The following is an 18,984-nucleotide window of genomic DNA, read 5'->3' as shown; positions in this document are numbered from 1 at the left end:
GCCTTTACTTGCTTCAAAAATGCGATTCACGGAGCGAACTGACTTCTCCAATTGGTTTCTCAGGCTGTCAACAACTAAACCAGCCTCCAATTGGTCCCATCAATTCACAGAGGAAGTTCTCATGGAGAAAAACTTCCTAGTGTGCCCTCCCCTCAGGGTAAAACCAGCACATGCTGTTTTATAGCACTGGTATCCTTGAAATCACAGACGAGCTATCACACTAAATATACAGACATCCATTTGATTTCAGCATCACCTCCACTGAAATGCATGGAAAGGTGTTCAAGAGTGTCAGCTAGTGCTGCATGTCCTGTCACCTCAGATCCATTGCAGATCTGAACACAGATATGAGAGTTATGCTGTCAAAAACACCATGGATGCCAGAAGAGGAATGCAAATTCCTCAGTTCCTGGGCCATCACACCACCATGCACACAGAAAGTGACAGTGTCCTGGATGCAATACCTAGGGATGTTCCAGGTGCCATACATAAGCACTGTTTAAAAGCCAATCAGTGCTGCTAGAAATAGGCCCAGAAGACCCCAAAAGGTTTATACAGGCACTTTAAAATCCATCAGGCAACAGCCATGTGTTGATTGTCTAAATACTACCAGGTATAAAAGAAATTCCACAGTGATATAAATGAAAAAATGGGGTCTCAACATCGACAGAACTAGCCACACTTTCCACAGTATTGTTTGTACTAAGGACTCGTTTAAAAGGGAGGGAAAAAAATGTTTCTCAAATACTCCGAATACTTTTTTCTCCAAGATACCCACTTTGAAGGTGCTCTTACATTAAGTCTAACAGTCTCAGAGTATGCACCAGGAACTGTAGGTATAACTTCATTTCAGATTCTTTCATCAGTTGCTACACCTTGAATTTTTTTGATTCCAAATGGATGATGTTAAAGTTCAGATAACCATTAATTCAAATACTACAGATTCATCCTCTATATTTTTATGTAGCTTTCCTTGAGAGCAGCCCATGAATAACATCATGCCAGGGTGGCTTCATACAGTTTGTCCACAGAACACACTTAAATTGTTCTAGAACACTTGTTCTCCCCTTCACAAAGACACGTAGAAGATAAGTAAATTTATAAAAAATTATAAAGGGCAATCTTTTTGCTTTTCAAAAACTTTGAGAACTTCAATCAGATGAAAGTTAATTGCATGCAAATGCATAACAATTCCAAGATTCAGCTTCCCCTCCTTGTATACATCTGTAGCTAATTTCTGTCCCCTTCAAGGTAGTCTGGAAATTATTTTGAAATCTGCTGCTAATACTTCAGCTGGGAATTCAGGATTTGAGACTAGGAAGTAAATACATCTTGGAAGCTTGATGAATCAAGCATGAAGGCTTGGATCCCCAACTGGTTAACTTGGTCCATCAAAACAGCCTTAAGCCTTCACACTGAGTTTTTCAACTTGTGGAATGGAAAAAAAAAACTGAAACAGGATAAAATACTTGACACAGAATTATTTGGTAATTCACTGACTGCACCAAACTAGGAGCCCATGCACCTCTCTGTAATTCACAACAGAGGATTTTGTGAGCTGGGTTAATCAAGTTGTCCCAAGAGTGAAGACTCAGAGAAGCCAAACTAAAATATGCCACAGCCTAGGGACAGGTGTATTGGAGAAGTCAGGCAAAGCCTCTCTGGCAGTGTTTCAGTTGACAGGACCTCACAATAGCAAATGCACTGTCATTCAGCAGTTCTGAGCTTCCAAGAGGAAATTGTAAGGGAAGAGGGCATCACAGAGGATAAGAATGATTAATTCAAAATGTAATTTTATCTTTTTACTCAGAAAACCAATGTTCGAACAACAACATCTATTCTTAAGAGATAAAGGTGAAGCTGCAGACAAGAGCCAAAATCCATTAGTACAATGAGTGCTTCCAATTTTAGCAGTGACAGGCAGAGCTCTTCCACACAGAGGTTAGCTAAACAGTTATTTTAAGGACTCACTGTCCTTCGTGGAAAATTAGTAGAGCAAGTGTCAAAAGCCTTTCAAGACTTCAAAAATTAGAACAGTCTGTCTCCACTGGGTATCTGTCCTGCATAGAGCCCTCCACATACTGAAACAGAGTGGGAAATTCATTCAGCACCTGGAAATTAGCACAGCTGTTCTGGAATCATAACATAAACATATCTCTATCACACACTGCATTTGAGGAGGACACTGCCTGTGCAGATCAACACCATTCCTTTGCTCAAGCCACTGACATTCACAGCAGCAGAGAATTAGAAACACAGCCACTTAAACAGAGAATCAGCACACACTTTGCAATCTCCCTTGCTGGAGAAGGCATGGGCAGTTATTAAACCTGCAGAAGAGACAGTGGAAAAAGGAAAGGGAACAGTGTGCACATCTGCCAAATTTTCATTTGAAAGTAAACTCCCAAAACTGAAGTTCTTCTCTCAGTGGGGACTGAAAGTTTCGCTTCTCTTTTTGGAGGAATCAGGTGCATTTGAACGTAAAACAAGGCTTACAACATGCATGGCTCAGAGGAACACTTAATATTTGCCTTTACATCTGACTCCTGCAAGAAAAAAAAAACATGTCTGGATGTTTCTTAGGGAATATTTATTTTTGCATCATCTCCACAATAATCTATAGATTTGATACACTAATAGCAAACTATTGTTGGCATCATTAATTTAGCTGTTGTTTAAAGTGCATTGCACAAGAAACAGATATAAATTATAAACGTCTGGACATTTGTGTCCAAATGTTGACATTACAAACAGTTGCACTTCAAACCTCATTTTGGTTTGATTATGCAAGCAATTTATTCCTAAAATAAAGCCCACAAAATCCCCACTTTTTCAAAGTAAGCCTCAAGAAATCTGTTTGAAAGTTAACCTTGAAACCAGTTTTACAATTAATTTGAACTAAATTTCTATTTAGCAGCTAAAAATTTCTTCTAAATGGCGTTACGCCAAATGTGATCTCTAGTCCCTTTTCCACTGGCAGAGAGCTCATTACTATAAAATAAGTGAGAAATCCAAAGGCTGTAGTGTGCTGCAAAATGGTTCCTGAGGGAAAACAACTTGCTGTGGATGTGGAAATGAGATCTTTTTTTTTCTTTTTCTCCCCCCCCCCTCCCCATAGAACAGCAGTGGCTCTTCATCCAGGGGATACTCTGCACTTCCACTCCTAAATTAAAAAACCCAGGCTAGATGAGCACATGCTGAAATTGCTCGACACCAAAGAACTGCACATACATTCTTGGGGATCTTAAAATAATCTCCCAAGGGAACATTGTGGCTCTTCTTTGAGGCTCAAGACTACACGAATGCCAAATAAAGTTTCCATGTACTGATTCATCCAGTAGCTATCCATCATTCTGCTGGCCTGCTTTCAGTTCCAATTCCCTCTGTTGCTTTCTTGGCCTGGTTGAACCACTTGTTGTCCTTTGGGTTTGCTACACACACAACCAGTGGGAACAGGTTTTCCCTCTGGGAAGCTCCCACTAAAATCAATCTACATCTCTCAGTGGCCTCTCCCTTTCACTCACACAGAGCTGCCTTGCCTTCAGTACTTTCAACCTGAACTGTTATAAGAATTTAGGTCCAATTCTGAACTGCATTTCTCCATATGTAGCTGTGAGCAGGTGAGATTATAAGAATACCTAATGGTTATTCATACCTATGGAATTGACATTCCCCTATTTATAGGTATGACAGTCCTTCAACTCCAACTGCAGTGGCCTAAAGTAGTTTAAAAAGTCCAGACTATCACAAAATACTGAATAGTGTCACTACCCAGAAGCAACAGAGCTGCTGTGACTCATGAGCTGGGAGACAATCCACCAGAAGGTAAATTTTTCAAGGAAAAGTCAGATTTTTAACTTAAATGTTTCATGGAGACTTTTAGGCAGAAATAGCACTTTCTTAATAAGCACTGAATGCCTGAAACATGATAACTATTAACCTAAAATGAAAAGAGAAAGTTCCACTACACACCTTTGATTATGTAAAAGACCAGGGAGCAATGACTTTGAGGCACTTTGATAACAATTCATAGGTGAAATAATTTATCTAGGGATGAAATGCCTTGATCAAATCTCAGTTTCCCTAGTGATGACAGGCCGAATCTACTGACCTTCAAAGCACTCATTTGAATCATAGTTCTGACCTGTACATTTCCTATAAAAGAACTTCTCAACTTTAAGAAGCCATCATCTTGATGAACAAAATAATGCTTGAACAAACAAACCAATAAAACTCACTCTTCAGCTCCACACTACTTTATAATGATTCTATAATGTTTTTGTAGATCTAATTAATTACAAGTTCAAAGTTTTAAACACTAGCATTTAAGACTTCAACCTTGGCAGACTGCAGTTCGCCTAAATATTCACAATCTAAAACCCTGGCAGGGCTATGGCAAATTTAGCAGAGCTGCAGCTATGACCCACAGTTTGTCAGTGATAGCCAAAATATTAAAATCCATGGAAATTCATACTAATGTAGCAATCACTAAGAATTTAAACTGGTGTTTGTGGATACACAAACAAAAGGCAGGAATAAAAGCATACAGAATATATTTCCTATTTTAAAAAAGACAGTTCTGAGTCTGATCTGACCCCCTGATCCCTCCTGCCTGCATTATCCTCATATTCCACTCCTGGCTCCTTTCTCTCTGGTTTTTGAGATTCATAGAACATTTAAAATTCATTCTCCTATTTCCCATGCACAAATCTTCAGAAGTATCCAATATCCAAAGAACTAAATAAAATATATTCCCATATGCTCAGGGAGGTTGCTTTTCCTACACCAATTGATTCCTTTTCTCCTTTGCCTAAATACATGGTAGTCTTGGCAGAATGGAACGGGGATCAAATCCCTTAATTAAAAACAAGCATTTATTCACTTAGGTTTGGAAAAATGCTTTGATATTCCCATTTAAGTAACTGCTTTGTGCACATTAATTAATATATCCACAGTTAAAATACAGTTCCCTCAGTTCCACTACCCTTCTGAAGATAATGTGATCTAGTAAACTATTGTTTCATCAGCAAGGCCTCTGACAGGATACATTTGCATTGCTGGTTTTCATTGATCCTTGGATGCTTAGAGGCAACATCCCTCTTTCCAATTTTTATTCATTTTTAAGTACTTATCCACAGTGCGTAATGCAGGAACTTGTTCTCATCAGCAAATCAAGCAGAACTGATAGAATCTGCAAAAAGAGTAAAAGGAAAGAATTGGCATTTTCCAGCACTCATTTCAACATCTGCACACAGGATTTCACTGGAGTGGATTTTTTTTTTTTCTCCCATGAGCTCAGCATATCAGCATGACTATCAGTCCCAGATTGCTCATCTAAGAACACACCACGAAGGGAACTGGTGACTATTTGTCTTCAGTAACAATGAAAATTGGATCACTTGGAGCAATCTGGGATGAGCTGTGCCATCCATTTGCAGGAGAGAAGCAGTAAAATCTCATTGCTACTTCCAAAGACCTTCTAGTTTCAGAAAATGTGGGGTCTAATAATATTCAGTAAACATACTATTACATGTACCCAAAAAACTGATCAGTTTTAGGAAAAAGCTACTTTTAGGAAATGATGAATTTCCACTGACTGCTTTGAGTATTTTGATGACAATAAAACAAAAGAGAATGATAATATTTCAAGTATTGAAATACAGTTACTTTGTACTGAAGCTTTTCAAGCTAATTTCTTATAGAGGCATTTCAAAAACAACAAGAGCTGAATTATTATGGTGCCCACAGAATCACAACTCTTGAAAGAGCATAACATGTAACAACCTTAAAAATGGCAAGTGGCCACATCATTGCTACTCAATAATAATCTTTCCTAATGAAAGCAAAAAAGAAAAAACCTCAAGTACTACAGTAAAACCCTCAGGAGTGTAGAATTGTTCTCTTATCTGTCTTCTAGAGAAAGCTTTTTATCAGTGCTCCTCCATCCATTTACAGACAGGGAAGCAAATGTGAGGGGAATTGTTCAGTGTCAGAAGGGAGCAGAGCTCTTTCTCCTCCTGCAGCTCCATCCACCCTGCCACACACCTGAGCAAACACCAACTCGGAGCAAGCATTCTTCAAGCAGCATCTTAGCAGAAACAGCCTAACTTTACCATTCTTTTTTAAAATATGCGCATGCGCTCCATTGTATGATCTGACATTCAAAGCTGACTAAATTATACAGTGATCTTAAGATATTTTCAGTAAGACTTATTTTACAGCTGGAACATGCCTGACAAGTAGCCTGCAGAAGCTTTAGAGATCAGAACTTATTCAAGTCTCCAGTATTGTTTTTGTTTCCTTCTCCTTTGTGTCCTTGTGCAACAGACTCAAAGTCAGTGCTTGATTTAAATATAAAATTCAGAATCGAAATTCACCCAGGAAAACATCTGATTTCCAATGCTCAGCCTGATTACCTTTTTAAACCTAGCAAATAACCTAATTCTCTTGGGTTTCAAGGAGGTGCAGGATACAAAATGCTCATTAGTCACAGGGCATTTTAAAACCACAGTTTATTCCCACAGGAGCTTCCTGATTGCTCACCTACTCTTGGGCCAGAGGGAAGAAGAGCAATTTGAAGGTCTGGCTATTCCTATTCTCTCCATGCCTGTGGCTGGTCACCTCCATGGAAAAGAAACAGGCAGGAATGCATTTTCCATGCTTCCAGGCACATCATGGGAGGAACTGGCAGCAGAGTGACACTGGCATTTTCACTCCTTCCAAAAAAATGTACAATAACTCAAATCTCAACCTGTTACCATGCCTTGCACAATTTATGTCTTTTTAGCATTTTTTCCTTCAATTCACTGCAATTGAAGTAATGCATTAAGAAACAGTGTTTCGACAAGAAAAGCCAAGACCAAAAGACAAGACCATAGGACTGCTCCTTTTAAAGTAATTATCAAAGTCCAAATTCATTTTAGCAAGGAAATCTGATCTTTAGCCTGGTAATTACTGGACATGATTCCAGAAAGAGAGCTCATTTTTCATATAGTACAATGACAGATCTTGTTTTCATAAATGAGGTGAACAGGCTGATGCTGCCAAGTTTCAGCCAACATAGACTGTTTAATACCAGGGCCTCCAAGAAGTAATTTTATTTCCCATGTTTATGTACAGCTAAATTTTCTCTTGGGCAGAGAATATTTTTGACTGACTGTCAAAAGCTGTCACTTCCAAAATCCAAACACAGCACATTTTGTTATATTTGATTTATTCCCCTTGTTTTCAAAACTAACTAAAAATGCTGTAGATCCAGGCAGGTAATTTAGTTTGTGGTTTTAGTTGGCTTTGTCATTTATAATACATCCAAGGGCGCTAGGTGACAAGTTGATTACTTTTGTAGAGGCAGCAAAAGATATTCTCAGTAAGCATTGGAGCAACAGCCACCAAGTGTCCAGTACTGAGCTCAAATATATCCCAAGAAGAAAACAATAGGTTAGTAACACACTACTTTGTTTTAGTAAGATTCTTACATTCCCTATGGTTGAAATCAAAGTAACTGCAATTCAAGACCTACAAGGAATTGTCCTCTAAAGTTCCAAATCCTCAAAACACATATGGTTACAAAAAAGAAAAGCAGTGTCCAGTCCATATTAAAATTTTAGTCTCATGTAGGTAATGATACCAAGTCCATTGCTTTGATGCCACTAAAAATGGCAATGTTAGAAACCAATCTCCACTGCCATCAGTGAAGCTCTGCCAATGTGTATCTGAACAGAGTTCATCAAGCACTCAGCATGACATCATTCAAGTTTACACCTGTCCTACAGCAAATGCCTCTAGCCTGGAAAAAAGTCCTATTAAAGTAAATAGCTCATGTGATTTCTGCCACAAGGAATTAGGGAAGAGAGGGAGAGCAGGGGAGAGATGTCAGTCAAGTACCCAATAAAGATATCATTAGGCTGCACACTTGTGTGACTTGAAATAAGGTTCACCACCACACACATCTCTCACTACAGCAAAGTCAAGGCAGAAAATCTCCCAACATCTAAAAAAACTCAAGTCAAATCACTAAATGCTTGGAACAATATTGTATTTTCCAGAACAGATGGATCATGAAAGAGGTTTAGCCCCATATTAGGGGTTTTTATCCCTGAAGCAGAGTACACTTAAATCTGTTTAATGCAGCTTCATGTGGGCATCCTGATCTTACTTTTTTGATTGTTTCATGTTAAGCTTTCTGAATAAATCTCAAAACCCTTTGGGCCATATTTGATGTACAATTATTAATTATGTCTCTGCATATTTCCCATCAACATTCCATCTAGACTCTTCCCTGGGCTACTCGCAAACAAAAGCAGAGTGCAAACTGTATCAAGCCAGGATGAATAGTGAAAGGAAACAATCACACAGATTTCCTCTCCTTGCCTCAGCCATGCAGAGATGGAAGGATGGATGTAGAAAGGCTCTCTAGGCAACTTGGCCTTGAGAAGCTGCCTCAACTTCAGCAGTATCTCCAAACCACAATATGACTTGGAGTGATGCCTCCAACCTATGATCCTTCCTTCTACAGTGAGGAAATCTCCATAGAGAGTCTTCCCTTGCCATCCAAGTTCCAGGCTTAAAGTTTTCCCCACCTCCCACTTCTACTCCAGCAATATGGAAGAGGCAGAGCAGAAAAGAAGTGATCTCATTTTGAGCCTGTGTAGTCCATTTGGTGGTGACCTATAATTTTGAGAGCAAAGCAAGTTGAGAAAGTGATCTTTACTTTGTACACACAGTCAGATAATGATGTTCTCTCTGACTGATAATCCGCCCAGGAAGCCTGGGCACTTATGCATTCCTGGAAAAAGTGGGAGCGTCCCCCCCCCAACTCTACATCAATAGAAATATTTGCCATAGAATTAGCCCATACAGCTCTCAGTATCTTCCATCAAGAGCAAAAATGGAAGTGTCAAGACAACTCACTACTATTTATCCTTGAAGCACTCTGTGCCTCTATTTGTCTCTCATTAGAAGCTAAGGAAATTTATGAGTTGCCTGGTACCTGTACCTCACAGAGAATTGAATCTATACACATGCACCTTAAAATGCTACAAATAAACAGGATGCTGCACACATAAAAAAAATCCCAGGCATCACCCTAGCATCAGAAAACAGTTAATGGAAAAGGGTCTCTAAAAATATGGATATGGCTAAACAGATACTGAGAAGCAAACATTGACAATGAAAGGAGAAAGAGTCAATCACTCTACTTGCTGCTATAGACTGGCATCAGGTTAAAGAGAAAGCTGCACATTTGGGATAAAGCCTTGGGAAGAGTAGGACAAGCAAGTCCTCAAAAGCCTGCAGTTCTGCTCAAGAGGAAGCACATGCAATGCTCATATGTAAGCTGATATCTCACAAGAGAGCCCACCTGCCTCCCAGGGCTGTGGAGACACCATCACTGGAGGTTTTCAAGCTGCAGCTGGACAGGGGCTCGAGGGACTTCTCTCTTCTCCCTTTGCCATGACAGGCTGGACCACTGGAATTTTTGAGGCCTTTCCCAACCTCCTCTATGACTTAATTACTAAAATAGCCCCTTCACTTTTTAATCAAACAGCATTTTTCCACAGTGACTTCAGGCTTGATTTGTCATCAAAAAATTCCAGTATTAGTGTTGTTTTTTGTCAGAAAAAGGAAAAGCAAAGAAAGCCTTCCGAGTTGCCACAACTTCAGCAAAATTGCTCATCAGGCTCTGCAGCAGCAAGGAAACCAAGCTCAGCATCATTACCAGGGGACTGATATCCTAAGGGAGGTAAAATACACTTAGCAGGAAGTTCTACCTTAAATTTGCCATCCTGTAATCAGCTGCTGACAAACTGTTAATTGACTGGAGCTCAGCATCCCCTAACACAAGTGTTGAGGAGGACATCAGTTGTCTAACCGGATGCATTCCCGGTCTGTCATCACATGTGCAGAGAAGTACACAACTGTTTCATCACACAAATGGAAATCATACCTACTCCAGGCTGTCATTAACATACTACAGTGCCAACTATCTGGGAGAGGGGTGGCAAAGACATGGAGAGCAGGAATTTACTTCTACTTCATAAATCATCAGCCCAGCTTCCACCACAGTGGAGCAGCACTTGGTCTACAAAATACTAGAAGAGAGAAGAATAAATAAAATGTGTTAACTAGTTCTTACAGTGCTAGATCTAGAAGGCCACAGGTCTTAAGCAAAAGCAGGAACTACTTTTGTAATAGAAGGCACAATTAAGTTCTGGAACCTCCTGCTAAAGGATCCAAGAACCATGAATAAGTGCAAAGGTACACAAATTCATACAAGTCCATTTCTGATCACTAAAGCTAAATTAAATGCTCCAGAAACCCCTATCGGTGCCAAGTGTTTCCAACATGAAAACAAATTACACACAGCCCTAACATGTACTCCTTCCTCAGGAAATTGTTATTAACCTGTGTTGAGACAGGACCCTTAGTCTGACAAGTTTTTCTGATCCAGCTTCCAATCCTCATATTGAAGGTTAGACAGATGAGAAAGAGGGGCCTGGTCTGACAGTCCTAACACAGAACTAAGGGAAATTCCACAACCTCAATCTTAGCAACATTTTCTCTTTTAACTCCATTAATCCAGGATGAGTTGGCATAGGCCATTTGCTATAATTTTTAATTATTACAGTAATAACATTAATATTCCTCACTAGGGCATTCTGATACACAAGTGTTTTCGAAGGTTCGAAGGCAGACACTCATACAAAGCACTAGTGAGTGATACATACAGCAATAGTGACCAGTAGGAATAAAAGAAAGTACTTGGAATATCCCTCACCTTATGTTTAGTATCATACAGCTTGTCAAACACATCTGAGGACAAAAGCAACACTTTAAAAAAAAAAAAAAAAGGCCAAAGTGTTTCCAACCAGCCCCCCTGCCTCTCTCAGGACAATATTTCCAAATAAAAAGTAGACCACAAAATTCCTATTAGCAAATCCAACACTATAACATTTGTCCTCACGTGAACACTAGCCCATTGGAAATGGAAGAGCAGTAGGTATTTGCTACATCCAAATGAATAAAACACCAAGATGAAATGCAGAAAACACAACTGAGTTGTTAGAACAGTCCAGTGAAGCAAGTACATTTAACTCTGCTCTACTCCAATGAGCTTGAAAGCTCAGGCTTGGGCTACATCTGTCATTCTCTATTTGCATCAGCTTCACCACCTTTAGGTGGTGAAGGAGGTATTCAGTACAACAATATATTTGGGGTGTGCACAGAGTATTTCATATAAAAAGGCCTACACAGACCTTTTCAAGCCTCTTAAAACCAGATGCTGCAAAAGAAACTGCTTGATTTCCCCATTATCTTCATTAAACCCCTCATATACTCCTCTGGATGCCTGAAGAAATGAACTGAAGTGAGACTGAAAGCAGCTCAAAGACAACAAGGCATATTGCAAATTTGTACAAAACAGCAATAGACACTGGGAGAGGGAAAGATGATAGTTTTCAGTCAGAAAGGAAGAAAATTTCTGCTCTGAAGATCAGAAAAGAAAGTTCAAGAAAGTTCGCACGTCCAAACATCCTAAGTTCTTGCCTCCTCCTTGTTTGGATTTTAACAATATTTCCATTTCCTCAGAACTAAAGCAAGTTGACAGCTAAAGCTGTGAAAGCAGCATGGCAATCTTATTAAATATGCCAGGTTTGCTATGCTGCCCTTCAGAAAAACACAAAGTGATGCTAATTAGAATCCAACCATTAGCAGCCAGGCCAAACTGATGTTCGCTGAAACTACAACACTTCCAAAAGCTTTAACTACACCTGGCCTAGGTGTACTAACACATTCACACTCCTTATCTGACTTCTCCAGGAAGCTGCTGATAATAATTCACAGAGATCAGATACTCTGCAAGTGGGTGTACGAGGTAAACATGACACCTATATTCATGCTTTCAGAACCAACATACAAGACACAGAAAAAAACTCTGGCTACTAAGAGCATTAAATAATTCCCTTCTCAGCTCTCCTCTTTTGAGGAACCATTAGTAATCTCCACTCCTCTGCAGGCTGAGGAACAGTTCTTGCAGAAGATTAGTTTGGCATTCAGTAATCTGTTCCTCTGAACAGCCTACTCTGAAGTACAAAAGCAAATCCCACTCTCTAATCCTGTTGGTTTCAGGGACAGGAGCCTGTAACAAGCACACAGCCTAGCATAACAGGATAGAGCAGTTGACATCTGATAAGCTTTCTCCCCTTGCTTAGGCCAATTAAACAAAAAAAAAAAAAACAAACCCCAAAAAAACCCCCCAAACAAACAAAAAACAACAACAACAACAAAAAAAAAACTTAATGAAAAAAACTGCAGAATGCCCATAACTAGAGACTTGAAAGCAAGTGTAGATACCTTCTAGGGCCACTAAAGGCATCAGAAACATAAGTTTCACTTTTAAAGTTTCCATTCTCACCTCCCAGAGTTTCATTCCCGACCTTGTCTAGCTATCTCCTCATATCAGATAGCAGCAAAACTTGAGCAGGGCTGAGGAGGACCCAAGCACAGACCTAACCAGAGCAACAACCCACAGGAGCTAAACCAGTTCAAAATAACAAAATTAATCACCTACCTCAAACACAGCAAGAAAACGAACCAGGTACAGGAGCCACCTGGCCAGGACATAAAACAGCAGGCTAAACACTAAAGACAAGCATAAAACACAGCTAGAGGCCAACACAACTACAATCCCCACCCAGGCCCCAAGCTGGAGCTTAAACAGGGCCCAAGGACGTGTGGGAAGGGTGTGGGCATGGGCCCAGGTGAAGCTGATCAGGAACAACAGAGTTGGTTGCTCTCAGGGCTCTGGTACAGCTGTTTCTTTTTAAGCCTCCTCTGCAGCAGGCTTTTTATTTTTTTTTTTGTTTTTGTTTTTTTGGGGTTTTTTTTGTTTTTTTTCAAAGAAGGTTCTAGTTCTTACTTTTCTGGGAAATAAGCAGGCTGTTTAAAAGCTATCTGTGCTTTTACTAGAGACTCTTAAGAAAATAGGAGTTCAATGTAAAAGTAGCAGATTGATGCTGCAGTAATCCTAAGGGAGGGGTTATACTTTCATTACAGTCCCCCATTATTTGATTTTTGGTTTTTTATACTTATGTTAAGTGCTGAGCCCCAAAAGAAATTCAGGGCATAAAATCCACAATTCTTAGGAAGAAGAAGTAACCAGTACCTGTTATCAGCCAAAAAAGTTGTAATTGTCTGGCCTTTTGTTCACAGCCTAGATTTTACTGGGAAATACTGAACCAGAAGTTCAAATGGTAGGCAGACAGGAAGACTTACACACAAATGTCTGGTACATTTCCAAATGACAGCTTTCTATTTTAGAGAATGCCAGCAGAGCTCATTTCTTAGGGTGCGATGGGACTTGCCTGACTCCCTGCACATCCTTACAGCTTTTTTTTCTCCTCTCTGCAACAGAAAGCACATGGTTGCATTTCAGAAATTGCTTGGAGGATTCATTAATTTTAAAATATTTTTTACTGTTCTCTAAACTGCAACAGAGTATTCTTCTTTTCTACCTCAATGAGGCATTAAATTCAGCTTCTTCCCAAACGTGTGTGAGAGGACTGGGAATGCTGTTAGAAGCTGTGATTTAGCAGGACATGTTTCTTGTGTATAGATCTGTGTTTAAATCAAAAAGAAACTATAAATTAATAGTTATAGCCTAACACTTTGCCAAAAGTACAATTCTCTATGAAGCCAAATCAGGAAGTAATCTTCCCCTATCTTTATGGCCAAGGCTCTGTCAGAGTTACAAGTGTCAGTGTCTGCTCAGCCACTGAAAGTGACTTTTTTTCAAGATGCCTTTGGCTTCAGGTTTACACTCCTGGTGGTTTTCTTTTGCAAATGCATCTCCAAAACAGAAGCAAAACAGCTCCCTGTGGAATGTGAGACATAAACAGAGAATGCCACCATTGTCTTACATGTTCCCATTTATTCCTATTCATTTATCATGGAAAAAAGTCACAGAAATGGGACAACAAAACGTAAATATCAGATTAAAGAATATCCATCACTTTCAGTACTGGGCTTTTCTGGAACAAAAATAGAACTGTTTTTTTCTGGAACCATATAAACCTATGTATTTATATCCATTAGATTGTTACCATACATAATGCAGTTATTAGAACTGTTTTGCATTGTCCACTTGTGAAGCTGAACAGTACTTAACCTGAGAAGGATGGTAAATGAGCCTCTGAGCACTTACCAGCTCCAACATATTCTATATAAATCCTGCTATCTCCAGATATCTGCTAATGCATTCTTTGGCAAAAGGGCAGCTCTGAAAGAAACTTTTAAATCAGCCTATATCATCAGCCCACACTTCAGATAAATGTGCACTTTCTACAGTTTTCTTTCAAAAGGAAAATGACCCTTGTGTTCTAGGGCTGGATCACAAGTGCTCTGCTCAGGAACCCCTCCTCCAGATCAAAATCAATAGTTTTCCTTGTGGGGATCACCTTAATTATCAAATCATATGTCTGAAAATTGCCATAGACTTAAATATTTATGGACATTCTGGAAGTTGCACTTACTTATGGGTTGCTGATTGCATAAGTGAAGATTTCTTTGGCCTTGGCAAACAAAAGACTAGAATTTCAGCTTCCTGGAAGTTCGAGTAGCCTTGTCTTTTTTTTTTTTTTTTTTTTTTTTTTGACCATTTGCATTTTAAAAGACTTCTGCTTTCATGCGGCTCAGCAACAAGATACAATTTCTCCACTGACCAATCTACAGCCTAATCTAGCAGTGACTCCTCAAGCAAGACTCTTGCCAAATCCGACAGCTCTGCAGGAACAGGGACTGCCACAGCGGGCCAACAATCACTGTGCTACTACCTGAAAGACAAGTGCCACCCCAGGTGACAAACTGCCTAAAAGGCTCTTTTGACAGCAGCAGTGTTTAGGCCTCTGGCAACTGTCAGCTGCAGCAGCAGCAGCACAGTGAGCCCTGGGAATGTTCTGTACCAGATGGAGCCTGGCCTGATAGCATTTGTCTGAGTGGCCCATTTTCCTGGGCATCCATGAGAGGCAGTTGCTCACCAACAGCAGAGGGAACTCATAAATGCACCCTTAGCCAGGATTATTAATCTCTACACCACTTATTTTTGGAGCAGAGCTACTTCTGTGACCACAGAAATTACTATGACATGTAAGCAATCTTTACATTCTGTTTCATATGAATTCTGCAGCCTTGTAATAAAATCACCTTTGTTCAGCTGGCTCATCATTTACCAAGATTTTTGGTTATGAAAAAAATATTTTCTGGACCAAGAATTTTGAACTCCACCTGCTTTACACTGCAGTATAGAAAATTTTTTAGAATTATTCCAATTTTCATTCAACTAACTTACATAAAATCACCCCACTGATTTTAGACTCTAACTGAAAGTGATCTTGTTCCTAAAATTCCAGGAACAATTTGAGATCATTGTCCCAAGAATAAATGGCCTGAAATGTCTATTGGACACTACTGATGTAAGATAAGTGCTGAGTTAAACTCAGATCATATTGCATGTAATTCTTCTTTCAAATAACTTATTTTCAACAGTCTCTGGGAAAGGGAGGAGAATTACAGTGGCAAAGCTATGGAGTGATATAGTTACATAATTGCATTTCTCACATTCGGTGGGAATTTCAATAAGGTTCTCCGGGCAGATAGGTTTTTCTAGTGCCTTGCAAGGTCCTGTGCAGTTGTTACCTTGTTTAAATGGCAAACAGGGTAAAAGGAAAAAAGAGGCTGAGTATTACTTGTCCGTGGTCCACATCGTGCACTGGTAAGTGGGAAAGGAACAAGAGATCTGGTTAAACTGGAGGTCGAGGACAAGGATCTTATACCTGTTCTGAAACACCTGGAAATGAACATTACTTTCCAAAACTTGAAAATTATTAGAGAAGACATATCCCATAGGAGCCTCAGAAGGCTAGAATAAATATCAAGGCAGAACATCCATTATTTGTTCAGATGGGGGGCAGAAATACTATTTTTCACTTCTTTTCAGTGAAGACATTTTCTTAGTGTGGGAGAGAATGGCTACAAACTCTGAAAAGGTAGTGTGGATGCAGCAATACATTGGAAAATATTGTTTCATGTATATCCTAGTTTCTTCATCAGAATAATTAAGCACAATTTAATTAATTAATGAATCATAGATAATTATATAAATATTTATTTATAATTAATTCAGCACAAATCCAGATTAATAAATAAGGATATTTGCAGTGGTTGGGACTTTTGGAAGCTTTGCTTGAGAACTACATGCAACAGCATCTGGATTTATAGCTCTGCTGCACTATGTTTCCGAGATGCTTATCCAAAAACTGACAACAGAAAGTCTGGCTATAAGCAAGAATTTGGCTTTTGACATAACAGCTTTCATTTCCTCAAACTTGCCATCCTGTCAGGTGAGCTTTTACTCTTTTTGCAGGAAGTCTTGATATATTGCAAGCTTTGAAATAACAGCATCTATTCAGTGTGTTACAGAGGGCACAGCAGCCCCTCTACCATAGGACATCTGTGAGCTTGGCCTGAGTTTCCCTCTGCATCTTCGTTTCACTGCTGAGCTCCTGCAGAGTCAGAGCAGGCTTAAAATGAGTTTGGCATTCCTGAAGAGGGACTGTGGCACTGCCTGGAGTGGAAACAGCACTTGCTCTGCTCACAGGACACAAGGCAGCTTTTGGATACACAATTTTTGTGCAGTCCCTGCTGAGGGCAACAGGAGATCTCCAGGTCTGCCTGACTAACTCAGTTTGATTCACTTCTTTAACACAGCATGTGGCTGCCAGACAGGAGCTGGAAAAAGATTACTGTTGAAACAAGAAGTCATTGATGGCAAAAGCAATGTCTAAATAATACCCATGACACATCTAACAAGGCTCAGTTGTGTGATTATGGCCCGAATTTTGGATTCCTGTATTGTGTAAGGAAGAATAACTTCTTCCTTTAATAGAATTATTACTGATTTAATTTAGGAGCACAATCATAACTGCTCTGTCAATGACAGGTTGTACCATAAATCCTGCCCTGGTACATGCATACCCTTCTCACAACTGACAGAAAATCAGAGGAAAACTGACCACCAGCAGTAACAGGTACAGGAGAAGGATTTGGCCACAGCTGTTGGCACTAGATTTACTGCCTGATGAGCCTAGCCAGCTTGAGCTTGCATCATAATCTAATAAAAACCTAATAATACCTTTCCATATAACTCAGCCACATATATCAGGCTTCAGAGGTGTCAGGCCTAAAAAGAGAATTGTCCTGCTGTCTTGATGGTACTTTTATTGCTGAGAAAAATATATTGCAAGCAGTAATTCCTTACATAGCACTTCTCTCTCTTCCAGTTTGGAAAAAAAAAAAAAAGGTAAGAAAAATAAGCCAAAACAATAAAAATTCACATTTGATATCAGATCTGTCCAGATCTGATGCACTCAAACCTGAAAGCTTGTTCTCCTATCTCTTGTAAGTTCTTTTAAATTCTGAAAAGGCTTGACAGGCAGAAAATGAACAGATGCACGGTAGAGGTGGGAGATGATCTTGTGGGAGGTCTCTCTTGCCTAGTGCAAAGAGAAGGGAGTGGAGGCGTGCCTGCATGCTGGGGCGCTGTGTGGGGAGAGGGAGCCCCAGCATGCACCTCTTTACAAGGCTGGAGGTTACATAAGGCTTGGCAATGCCTTCCTCCTCCTCCCCTTGGAACCTTCAGAGAGAGGGAAGATGCCAACACAGAGGCATTGCACGAGGAACAGGCTGCCCTGCAGGCTCCACACTTGTTCTTTCTGTGCCGGCTCCCCTGCTGAGCAGTCACCTTTCCAGAGGCAACAAGCAGGCAGTGTTCCTCTTGCTCCCACAGGGACGTTTCTGCTTCCGGGACACGGTGTGCTCTGGTATTATCCCTGCTCCCTGGAGCTTGTGGACACCTCTGGCTGCAGGAAGTACATTGAGCGCTGTTGTACTCTGTTTCAGACTTTAAAAGACAAACTCCACCTCTGGACATGCAGGCAAGGTGACAAAAAGCAGATTTTTCATTGTTATTTAACACTACAAAATCAAGAAGAGTGGCTCAGGAGGGTAGGGAAGAAGTGTTGATGCATATCAACTTCCCTGTGTAAGAAGCATGAGATGAAAGGTGATACTTTTTGGAGAATAAGATATATTTTTCAATGCTGAATATCCTTGGTAACTTGTCTCCAAATCTTAGCAGGATTAGTTCTTCACATTTCTGGAGAACAGCAAAACTCAAGTTAGTCAGAGATGTTCTTGAATATCACATTCAACTGGATGCATTCTGAGGACAATACTCTGTAAATCTGACTTCTTCCTCTCATTGCACACCTGCCTTTTGGTGATCAGTCATTAGATTGACATTAACTTGATAAACATGAACAAGAAAGCTCTTTATGTATATTCTTTTAATATTCCAGTTAACTCTTTAGTCTGATTTTTGAAGCACAGATATGAACATTCCTTGCCAAAAGTCAAAGTTTTGTCTAAAAGCTTTTGTTCATTTTTGTTGGATATCAAAGGCAGAGCCATGGTGACTTCCCAACATCTACAGTGTTGTGTATTTATTGATTTATCTGTTCTAAACGAAACTATTCTCCTTAAATATATCAAGCTTTATTGTAAACAAATCCATGTTAAAAAATGCATCAGATGTGTATTTTTGGCCACATCTTATTTACTCTCTACTATTTTATTTAAGTTATAAACTTCTTTTAGCATTCACATTGTGAAAAGTACATCGCAACTGTTATTTGTGTTGTTTTGTTAGACATATGTACAAATTAAAATTGGAAGTATCAACATTGCTATTGTCTGTGATGATAATATCTCGTTTTCTAGTTTCACAACCAATCCATCAAGAACAAATTCCAAAAGTTTAGGAGAATAGTTCTGGAAATCCAGTAGAGGACTGGAAAAAGTTACGTAGCTGGTGATATCAAGTGTATTTTAGGAAAATGAGTGTTGCAATAATTTAATCTGCTCTAGGCAGTGTCA

This window comes from Cinclus cinclus, chromosome 3, assembly GCF_963662255.1.
Source record: "Cinclus cinclus chromosome 3, bCinCin1.1, whole genome shotgun sequence".
Classification (NCBI taxonomy): Eukaryota; Metazoa; Chordata; class Aves; order Passeriformes; family Cinclidae; genus Cinclus; species Cinclus cinclus.
This window is presented reverse-complemented; position numbering follows the sequence as displayed.